At 48.4% G+C, this 12,114-nt stretch overlaps 1 pseudogene; it reads right to left on the reverse strand.

Annotated features, from left to right (window-relative positions):
- Positions 1-6,870: 6,870 nt before the first annotated feature.
- Positions 6,871-10,780, reverse strand: LOC133095092 (BOLA class I histocompatibility antigen, alpha chain BL3-7-like; annotated as a pseudogene).
- Positions 10,781-12,114: the final 1,334 nt, after the last annotated feature.

Raw genomic sequence — 12,114 nt, forward strand, 5'->3', positions numbered from 1 at the left:
GCAGGCAGATTCTTAACCACTGCGCCACCAGGGAAGCCCTGATACATTTTAATTAAGGAAGTAATGTGTTTTGTTTCTCAATGAGTTAGGCTTAATTAATTTTATTGTAGTAAAAAAAACATATAACAGAAAATTTACCAGCTTAACCATTTTCTAGTGTCCAGTACAGTGGTGTTAAATATATGCACGTTGTTGTGCAATAGAGCATTAGAACTTCTTCATCTTGCAAAACTGAAACTTTATACCCATAGAGAGGTGGGCAGCTCATAAGTGTGCAGTGGATTTTCACCAAGTGAACATTGGGGTAAACAACACTCACATCAAGTAACATTTCCAGCATCCCAGGAAACCCTCTTGAATCCTATTCAGTCATAAAGGAACCTCCCCACCCCACCCCTCAGAGTAATCATTATCTTGATTTTTAACACCGTAGGTAAGATCTGCCAGTTTCTGATTGCGAAGAATTATACAGTGGATGCCCCTCTGTGTCTGGCTCTCTCACCCAACATTATGTCACTGGGTCTCACCCCTATTGTTGTGTGTGGTTGTAGTTTATTTACTCTCATGGTGTTCCATTATATGAATAGACCACATTTCTCGTCGCTCTGCTGTTCATGGGCATTTTTGTTATATCCAGATTTTACAAATTGGGCCGCTATGAATAATGTTTTCATATGTTTGGCACACATATGCATGCATATTTATTGAGTATATAACTAAGAGTGGAAATGCTGGCGAGTGAATGTTTGGCTACCACCAAAGACGTTTTCAAAGCATTTGAATCAATTTACTCTCCCACTAGCAATATATGGGAGATAATTAGCCCAAATTCTTGTCAGCAACTGATTTTACATGATTTTTTCATTTTAACCACTCTGGGCAGTGTGCAGCGATGTCATATTATGGTTAATTTGAATTCCCCTTCTGACTAAAAATGTTGAGCAATTTTTCATGAATTTACTTGCCATGTAAATATTCTCAATAGGAAGATGGACTGGACTACTTGTTAATGACTGAATGGGACGCTAGTCATGTGTCAGCGTGTTTTAACTGTTATGGTCCTTCTGCTCTAAGGGATCTGTCGTCAAAGACAGGATATCTGAGTGATAAAAGCATCTTTGGGGTGCTAGGGGGATGACTCTTGGCTGATAGGTCCTAGAAGCTTCAGGATGGGGGCTGGTCACCAGAAAAACAAGCCATGATCAGAGGGTTGGAACTTGCAGCCTCACTCCCTGACCTCTGGGGAGAGGGGGGCTGGAGGAGGAGGTCAGTCAATAATGGTCAATGATTTAATCAATCATGCCTACATCATGAAACTTTCATTACAAACCCTAAAAGGACAGAATTCGGAGACCTTCCAAATTGGTGAACACATCCACATGCTGGGAAAGTAGCACACTTCAACTCCACGGTGACTGCGGCTCCTACACTCGGGACCTTTCCAGACCTCGACTTAGGTACCTCTGCATCTGGCTGCTCACTTGTATCAATTATTATAGACTGTAATGGTAAGCATAGCATTTTCCTGAGTTCTATGACTTGTTCTACCAAATTATCAGACTTGGGGGGAACCCCTAGCTTTGTAGTCAAGTCAGACAGAAGTGCAGGTAACACAGGGACTTGAGGCTTGCAACTTGCTTCTGAAGTAAAGGCAGTCTGTGGCACCGAGTCCTTAAACCTGTGGGGTCTGATGCTAATTCCAGGTAGCTCGTGTCAGAATTGAGTTGAATTGTAGGACACCCAGTTGGCATCTGAGAATCAGAGAATTGGTTGCGTGAAGGAAAAACTCCCTCACCAGCTCACAAAGAAATTCAGAGTAAGAGTAATAAGCAAGTAAGTATCTACCTTGGATGTCATTTATTAGTCACTTGTTCTTTCAACCAAACCTGAGTGCCTACAATGTACCAGATCCAGTTCCAGTCTCAGGATTGAAATCTGACACTCTTTTACCATCCCTCGCCACCCCCATACCTGATTAGGAGAATTCCTAGATTAGGAGAATTCCACACTAAAAGAGTCTTGGTAGGAGGCAGAGACCACCTTCCTCCATAAAAGAGGAAAACCCACTTTCCCAAACATTCTTGCAGGTGGACACAGCATGGAGCTCAGACCCCACCACTCAGGAGACCACATTTCAGGCTCTACTCAGGATATGGTGACACAGAGAAGCTGGGACTGTGCAGAATGCATTTGGCAAGGCTGGTGTGAGTGGGAGTTACACAACCTCCAGTTGTCAGGAGCCGCAGTGACAGCCGTCCTCGCCGCAGGGTCCACGTCCAGCATGCGGGGCTCACTGTGTGAGCAGTGACATCTGTGCCCAGCAACAGGGGCGAATGTTCCTATGTGGGACCTGGCCTAGGGTGGACACTGTGGATTCTGATCCCGTGGAGCCTCAAGCCTGGTTCTGTGGCCTTCCCAAAATGATATGAGCCCCCATATCATATATATATGGTACTTTCTGCCTAAATTAGAAAAATTTTGGATCTCATTGTTTGCTCCAAGAGTGACTGAGAACTCAGTCTGGAGAATAACTTCAGAGAGCAAGGATTTCATTATGCTGAACTGTGAACCACTTCCTAAGTCTTCCACCTGACTCTACCCCATGGTAGAGAGAACTACATGTATTTCTCAACATCACATCTCATAATTGACAATATAGGTACTCCCTTTTCGTTCTGAAAAAAAAAAAACAGTTTTTTTTTTTTTTTTTAAGATTTATTTTTTTATTGATTGATTGATTGCTATGTTGGGTCTTCGTTTCTGTGCGAGGGCTTTCTCTAGTTGCGGCGAGTAGGGGCCACTCTTCATCGCGGTGCGCGGGCCTCTCACTATCGCGGCCTCTCTTGTTGCGGAGCACAGGCTCCAGACACGCAGGCTCAGTAGTTGTGGCTCACGGGCCTAGTCGCTCCGCGGCATGTGGGATCTTCCCAGACCAGGGCTCGAACCCGTGTCCCCTGCATTGGCAGGCAGACTCTCAACCACTGCGCCACCAGGGAAGCCCAAAAAAAAACAGTTTTAAATGTGGATTTAAGACCCTTCTCTGGCCACTCTCTTGTCACTGACCTTGGTGGTTCCCAAACTGGCTGAACACCAGGATTGCTTGTGGGGCTTCTTACAAAATGCTCAGGCCTCTCCCCAGGACCACCTTCTCAGAGTATTAGGCACAAGACCAAGGAAGAGCTTATTCAGCAAATCCTATGTGTAAGGCTGATGCACAACCATGTGGGAATCCTGGTCTACGAACGTTCTTGCTACTAAAAGTGTGATCTGGGGATTTCCCTGGTGGTCCAGTGGTAAAGAATCTGCCTTCCAATGCAGGGGACTCAGGTTCAATCCCTGGTTGGGGAACTAAGATCCCACGTGCTGCGGGGCAACTAAGCCCGCATGCCACAACTAGAGAGACACCTGCACGCCGCAACAAAGAGCCCACGAACACCAACGAAAGATCCTGCATGCTCAGCGAAGATCCCACATGCCACAACTAAGACCCAATGCAGCCAAAAATAATAAATAAATAAATAAATAAATAAATAAATAAAAAATTTTTAAAGTGTGATCTGAAGACCAGCAGCATCAACACCAACCTTGTTATAAACCTAGAATTTCATGCTTTCTGACTTCCTGAATCTTAAAAAGATGTCCAGGTGTTTCCTGTACAAAGCAAAGATCAGACTCCCGGGTCTCTGGGCCTTCTAGACGCGGTGTCAGAACCACGCAGTCTGCTCAGCTGTGTGATCTGATCCGATCGCATAGCGCTGGGGGGTCCGGGGTTCAGTCCTTGTTCTTCCTCTTCTACAGCCATCACTCCCTCCCTTGGAGACTTCATCAGTTCTCAAGGCTTTAAATATCATTATGTGGCATCGTCTCCCAAATCTATTTCTCCAGCCCAGACATTGCTCTTAAACTCCAGACTCATTTGTCCAACTGTTAATCCAACTACCTGGCTTGTATTTCTAATAACATCTCAGCTCCAACATCTCTTAAACCAAATGCCCATAATGCCCCCTCTCCCCAAAAAAATATGCTCCTTCGTCTTCCCCATCTCTGGTGAGAGTAATTCCCTTTTTCTACTTACATAGTCCAAAATTTAGGGTGTCCTCCCTAATTCCTCTTTCTCATACCCCAGATTTAATCCTTTAGCAAATGCTGTAAAATCCACCTTCAGAACGTGTCCAGAATCTAATTATTTCCCATTACACCCACCGCTCACACCCCAGTCAAAGCAATGGCCATCTCCAGCCTGGACACTGCACTAGTTTCCCACTGCTTCCCTAGGGCCTCACTCCCTCCTTGCCTCCCAGTTCAGCAGCCAAAGTGATACTTTTAAAGGTGAAGTCCAATGGAATATACTCAGCCATAAAAAAGAATGAAGTAATGTCATTTTTAGCAGCATGGATGGCCCTAGAAATTATCATACTAAGTGAAGTGAGACAGAGAAAGACAAATATCATATGATATCACTCATATGTGGAATCTAATTTTTAAAAAAAGATACAAATAAACTTATTTACAAAACAGAAACAGACTTAACAGATATTGAAAAAAACTTATGGTTACCAAAGGAGAAACGTGGTGGGGAGGGATAAATCAGGAGGTTGGGATGAACACACACACACTACTATGTATAAGACAGATAACCAACAAGGACCTACTGTATAGCACAGGGAACTCTACTCAATATTCTGTGATAACTTATATAAGAAAAGAAACTAAAAAAGAACAAATATATGTATATGTATAACTGAATCACTTTGCTATACACCTGAAACTAACACAACATTGTAAATCAACTATACAATAAAATTAAAATATTTTTTAAAAAAATAAGGACTTCCCTGTTGGCACAGTGGTTGAGAATCCGCCTGCCAGTGCAGGGGACACAGTTCGATCCCTGGTCCGGGAAGATCCCACATGCCGCGGAGCAACTGAGCCTGTGCGCCACAACTACGGAGCCTGCACTCTAGAGCCCACGAGCCACAACTACTGGGCCCACACTCCGCAACTACTGAAGCCCACGCGCCTAGAGCCCACGCACTGCAATGAAGGGTAGTCCCCGCTCGCCACAACTAGAGAAAGCCAGCACGCTGCAACAAAGACCCAACTCAGCTTAAATAAATAAATAAATAAGAGAGATAAAACCTATTAAAAAAAAAATAAAGAAGTCATACCATGTTCCTCTTCTGCTCAAAACTATCTTATAACGCCCATCCCACTCAGAGCAAAAGTCAAAACCCTTCCAGCATCCTCCAGGCCTTCCATGGTCTGGCTGTACCTCTGATCACATCTCAATTAATCTCTGCTCCTGCCATACTGGCCTCCTCACTTTAACTGGGACACACAGACATGCTTCTGCCCTGGTGCATTTGCCTGGAGGTTCCCTCTGCCTGGAAAGAACCTCCTCCAGACATCCTCAGGGATAATTCCTCATGTCCTTCAAATCTTTCCTCAAAGGTCACCTTCCCAGTGAGGCCCACACTGACCGCCCTAGTAAAATAGCCATTTTCCCTGTCCCCATTCTCACACTCTGGATCACCTTCTCCACTGCATCTTTTCCATTGTACGTATCCCCTTGTAACAGAACACTTTCCTTATTTACTATGCTGATAGTATATAGTCTGTTTCTTCCCACTAGAATACATGCTCCACAAAGCCAGCAATTTTTTTGTTTTAACTTCAGTGAAGTTTCCTAGATGCAAAACATTGTGTCATATATCTGGCACACAACCGGTATCACCTGAGTGAATAGTCAACGTAAAGCACCTCCCTATTCTAGAGACAGCATCTTTACTAATGTGACCTCAGGCCAAATGCTGTTTTGTGGCAGCTACAGCACAACATCTACTCACATTGACATTAATGCTGCCAGTATTTTTCTCACAAGTGCTCTTCTCCCCTTCCCACCAACCAACCCTCCTCCGCACTGCCTCACACAAGTATATTTTTCTTTTCAGAAAACAATGATCCTTGACTTATGGGTCCTATTTTCCAACAAAATATAAACCTAAATTAGACTCTGCTTTATAAATCCATGAGTTTGTACTGGAGCCAGCACTGGGATTACTAGAGCTAAGGGCAGGGAGAGTGGGTAGGCGAGCAGAGCAGATTTCTGACAGGAACTTATCTAAGATGAGAAATTATGGTTTCCTGCCTTTCTGCTAATTCCAGAATATGGATCCTTTGAGAAGGTTGGGGGAAATATGGAAAGAACAATCAAACCCTAGAAGGAAGGCAGGAGCTAGTTGAATCTGAAAATCCATCTCTGGACACCACAGACTCTCCAGTGTGCAGGGGCAGCCTTGGACCTTGTGGGTACCACTGGCAAAATGACTCCTCCAGCTGTCAGAGGTGGGGGACACCCAGAGGAGAATAAGACACAAACTCAGGCAAAAACCTCTAAAGAAACAAAGAAATAACACCCAAAAGATGGGGGCTGAGGACTGGACACAGGCCTGAGCCGAGGCTGACCTGGTGACTTCCTCTGAGATCACAGCTCCTGGTGGGACAAAGTTCTACTGAAGGGACAAGGACAAAGGAGCTGAGAAGATGTGACCAGGAGTGACCACAAAGCCCACAATGCAGTGAGCACGGAGTGGGCACTGGCCGTGTCCACGCTCAGCTCCTCACAGCCTCCTCCTGTCCCACCTGCAACAGACAGAGCACAGCAAACACACAGAATCTGGAAGGTTCTCAGTGCTTCCATTTATTTCCTCTCTCAAACCTTAGGAATCCTCACCTTTATTATCCCATCAACTCCTCATGGCATAAATAACAAAAAAACAAATTCATATCCTGATTTTTTTTTTTAAGGCACAACATGATTATATTTTAATACACAACCAAAATACAAAACACCATAGTAAATTGATGGCAGTAAAACATGGTATTTCATTTACATTGCATGACAAATTGTTAACATCCTTAGTCATAAATGAGCTCTTAGAAGCCAGTAACAAAGACATTGAAATGCCAAGGGAAATTAATTAAAAAAAAGAAAACAGAAGAAAACGAAATAACAGAAGTAACTAGTAATGATTAAGCATATATGAAGATGACTAAGCTGAACAATAACAGAAGAAAGCAATTTCTTCGTAATATCATATTACCAAAGATTAAATATCTAACATTTGTACAGTTTTAGGAAAAAGACCAAAATAAACAAACACTGGGGGACAAGACCGATGAGGACCCATTTATATAGTAGGGGGAGATCTGTAGTTTGGATCCTGATTTTCAATAGGATATGAAAGACATTACTTTTCAGCGCAAAATGAAGTTAAGACAAAGATGGAGATGGCCCAGCCCCACCTCTGTTCGGTCAGGAAAGGCCATCAGGGAAGAGAACACAGGCCAGCGTGGGGAGGGGTCGTGGTGGGCAGCGGTGGGCCAGACTCCCCACCTTTTCATTTTATGCTAACAGGAACGTAGACACATTCAGATGACTTTTGCAGAAAGTCAGAAGATCCTGAAGTCACAATGCAGGGGTGGGATGCGGAATCCTGCATCACTCAGTCCCCGCAAGGCAGCTGTCTCAAACTATAGAAGAAAATAATCATGAACAAATTCAGGGCAGTCACATAAGTGCTGACCTTCTGACAGCCCCCCACATGCTCAAATGTCCCACTCAAAGAATCCCCATCTCCCAGGGCATCCCCTCTGCCCCAACCCTCCTCCCAATCTAGACCCTCCAGAGCCTCACCCTTAGGATGCCTGAGAGACACATCAGAGCCCTGGGCACTGTCACTGCCTGGGGGAGAACAAATCCAGGACGTGGTCAGAACCCACAGGAGAGAAACTAGAGAAGGAACTTTAGGAGGGTGAGCCCCCCATGGCCTCCTCTCTGCACCCTCACAAGGGTCTCAGGAATCACACCCCCTCCACACTTAACTTGCAGCCTGAGCGTAGCTCCTTCCTTTTTCACCTGTAAGAAGAAAACGTCACGTGAGAGGCCAGGGAGAAGACAGAGTCATGAGACCCTAGAGGAACCCCCTAGTCCTGGACCCCAGAGGACTGTCCAGAACTGTAACCAAAAATCCAGGACAGGATCAGGAACACGAAGAAAGGAGATGTGGGGGGACTGGACCAGCTGCCCTCCTGGGAGTCCGTCCTCAGCAGGCACCTTCTCCTCTGACCTGCAAGCGCTGAGAAACAGGCCCCCAACTGGAATTATGAAGGTGAAAAATCTCTCTTTCATTTTCACATGTACTTTACAAAAGGGTAAGTGTCAGTACTCAGCTCCAGACTCCACATGTGTGTGTAGGGTATTTTCTAGTAACGAGGGAGGCAAACTTCTACCTGGGCTTGAAACCCCCCAGTGAGACAAGAAAACTCAGACCCTTCCCTCCCATCCCTACCTGACGGCTTCTTCCTCCAGATCACAGCTCCAGCCACCACGGCTCCAGTGACCCCCAAGAGAACCAATGAGCCATGGGCCAACAATGAGGCCCATGCAGGGGACGGTGGGCTGAGGAGGTTCTGTGGAGGAAAGGGAAGGGGACCTGACCTCAGGCTTGAATCCCGACCTTGCTGAACGTGTCCAGAAGGGCTCCTGTTTTATCTGAGAGGAAGCTCCACCCCCCATGTCCCTCCTTACCCCATCTCAGGGTGAGGGGCTCCTGAAGCCCCTCATGCTGCACATGGCACGTGTATCTCTGCTCCTCTCCAGAAGGCACCACCAGGGCTGCCCGCTTCTGGAAGGTCCTGTCCCCTGAGAGCCTGGTCTCCACAAGCTCCATGTCCTGGGTCTGATCCTCCCCATCACGCTGCCAGGTCAGTGAGATCTCCTCAGGCTAGAAGTCCAGTGCCCAGCACCTAAGGGTGACCTCACGGTCAGAGATGGGGTGATGGGTCATGTGTGTCTTTGGAGGGTCTGAGGAGGAAGAATCAGAAAATTCACACTTTGGGTTACCTTCATGGGCCACTGAAGCAGCATCATGTGACCATCTTGAGAATGGACAGCACAACAGGTTTGAAAAGAAGAAGCAAAAACACCAGACACCAGCCTGGACTCCTGGGTTTGGGAAAATCTCCCAGTCCTTGGAAAGTTCTGGAGTCAGGGTGAAAGCCAAGATAGAAGCCTCCACGTAAGGCGGAATGACTCCACGTAAGGCAATGGTCCTCACTTTGGTGGAGGCTGAATGACTCAGGAAAGCTGGAGTCAGGCCTCCTAACATGTTCTCAGGCTGAGAACAGGCCTTGAGAGAGAAAGTCATGGTTCACAAGATGGGGGTCAGGGTCAAAGGGCGCCGCTGGTCAGTTATTTCAGGGATGGTTTCCTGCTTCTTTCCCAAAGAGACTGGATTCCTTAACTGTCTTTCAGAGAAGTGAGGCCACCGGTGAATCACTGTCTTGTACAGAATATGAAAACCTGGGCGGATTCCTCCCTCTCCCGACAAGAAGTTGGGGCGGTGTTCCCACAGGGACCCCATTTCCTCCCCTTGTGGGAAGCCAGCTCCAGCCCGAGGGGAGACCAGGGGGGCCCCGCGGCCCCTCGTACCTGCGCGCTGCAGCGTGTCCTTCCCGGTCTCCAGGTATCTGAGGAGCCACTCCACACACCTGCCCTCCAGGTAGTTCCTGTCGTGCTCCGCAGCACCGGCCGCCTCCCACTTGCGCTTGGTGATCTGAGCCGCCGCGTCGGCCGCGGTCCAGGAGCGCAGGTCCTCGTTCAGGGCGATGTAATCGGTGCCGTCGTAGGCGTCCTGACTGTACCCGCGGAGGAGGCGACCGTCCGACCCCACGTCGCAGCCGTACATCCACTGGACGGTGTGAGACCCTGACCCCGCCCCGACCAACCGCAGCGATTAAACCCAAACTGAAAATGACACCGGGTAAAGTCCCGAGTCGGGGGGCCGGGCGGGTCCCGCAATGTTGGGGTGACCCTCGGACCCGGAGACTCAGGGCGACGCCGGCCCGTCCCTGGGGATGGGGGTCGTGACCCGGACCCGGGCCCGCGTCGCTCACCGGCCCCGCTCTGGTTGTAGTAGCCGCGCAGGATGTTCAGGTTCGCTCGGAAGTCTGGGCGTTGTCCTTGGAGATCCGCGTGTCCTCCTCCCAATACTCCGGCCCCTCCTGCTCCACCCACGGCGCCCGCGGCTCCTTCCTCGGATTCGGGGCGTCGCTGTCGAACCGCACGAACTGCGTGTCATCCACGTAGCCGACGGCGATGAAGCGGGGCTCCCCGCCGCCGGGCCGGGACACCCCGGTGTGGAAATACCTCAGGGAGTGGGAGTCTGGGGGCGGGGAGGGGTGACACCCGGTCCGACCCTCCTCCCGGCGCGGGTCCCGGGTCCGAGGTGACGGGGCCGGGAGGGGGGAGGGGGCGAGGGGCTCGTGAGACGGAAAAGGTGTGGAGGTCGGAGAAGGGCCGGCACCTCGGGGGGAGAGAAGAGGGGGCGGGAAGCCAGGGAGGGACAGGCGGGGACGCGGGTGAGGGGGCGGGTCTGGGCCGGGGGCGGCGGCGTGGCTCCTTCCCTGGGAGTCCTGCCCCCCCGACCCCCGGGGTCCCCTCGCTCCTCCCCGCAGAGGCCGTTCCCTCCCGACCCCGCACTCACCCGCCCAGGTCTCGGTCAGGGCCAGGGCGCCCGAGAGCAGCAGGAGGAGGGTTCGCGGCGCCATGACCCGCATCCTCGGGGTCTGGGGAGAAACTGAGTCCCGGCGGGTCGGTGGAGATTTCAGAACCGGGAACCGCGGGGACGCTGATTGGCTTCTCCAGAAACGGGACACGCAATGGGAGTCAGAAGTGGGGCCGCGTCACGAGTGTCCAGGCAGGAGGGCCCGACACGGGTTGTGAGAAAGAAAGTGAAACTCGGGGAGACGGGGAATCCCCACCACGGAGCGTCCCCGCCCCAGCGACCGCCTGACGCCCTGAGAGCCTGAGAGCCTGGCCCTCCCGGGACCCGGGACTGTGCGTGACCCTGCGCCTTCTGCTCAGAGAGCTCTTTGCCACACTGTCTCCCTGACTCCTGGCCCGGGGACTGTGCAGTCAGCGATTTTCACAACATTGTGGCCAGAACATTGATACGGTCTTACAAACTAGTGACGACCGCAAAGATAATTTTGTTTATGTGGATACTTCTATCGATATTTTTCATAGTAGAAATAATACAGTTTAAAATTTTTATTATTTTATTTAGAATAATATTAATAACCCATGCATTTAATGTGAAAAAATAATTATTTCCCAAAATAAACACGGTACTGCGAACAGTGGAGCTTTTTACATTTTTATATTTTTGCAAGTCTCTTTCTTTTCTGTCTCATAGAAGACCATTGGATTTTCATGTTTACTTCTGCAGTGAATCCATTATTTTTATTGAAATCTATGAAAATGAAAAGGCCCACACATATGTAGGAGTAGTATTTTTAATAACCTTTTCAGATAATTATGTAAGTTCTTTTTTTTTTTTTTTAATTTATTTATGGCTGTGTTGGGTCTTCGTTTCTGTGCGAGGGCTTTCTCTAGTTGCGGCGAGCGGGGGCCACTCTTCATCGCGGTGCGCGGGCCTCTCACTATCGCGGCCTCTCGTGTTGCGGAGCACAGGCTCCAGACGCGCAGGCTCAGTAGTTGTGGCTCATGGGCCCAGTTGCTCCGCGGCATGTGGGATCCTCCCAGACCAGGGCTCGAACCCGTGTGCCCTGCATTAGCAGGCAGATTCTCAACCACTGCGCCACCAGGGAAGCCCCTATATACCCTTTATATGTGGAGAATGTCACTTCATCTCTGTGGTCTTCTTCCCCAAAACCCAACTCGAATAGTGAGACATTCTACAATATCCCTGAGGAGTACTCAAAACATCAAGGTCATCAAACACAAGGGAAGTCTGAGGGACTGTCACAGCCAGAGGAGCCTGAAGGAGACATGATTGGGACTTAATATAATATGTCTTTGATAGGATCCTGGATCAGGAAAAAGAAAAACTAATGAAATCCAAATAAATTCGGGTGTTTTTAGTAATATTGTATCAATATTGCTTCATTAGCTATGACAAATGTATGATGGTGATATAAGATGTTAACACGGAGAAACTGAGTGTGGGATATACAGTAACTCTCTACTAACTTTGCTACTTTTTTGTAAATCTCGAACTATACTAAAATTAAAAAGTATATATTTTTTCA

Source organism: Eubalaena glacialis, chromosome 7 (assembly GCF_028564815.1).
Source record: "Eubalaena glacialis isolate mEubGla1 chromosome 7, mEubGla1.1.hap2.+ XY, whole genome shotgun sequence".
NCBI lineage: Eukaryota > Metazoa > Chordata > Mammalia > Artiodactyla > Balaenidae > Eubalaena > Eubalaena glacialis.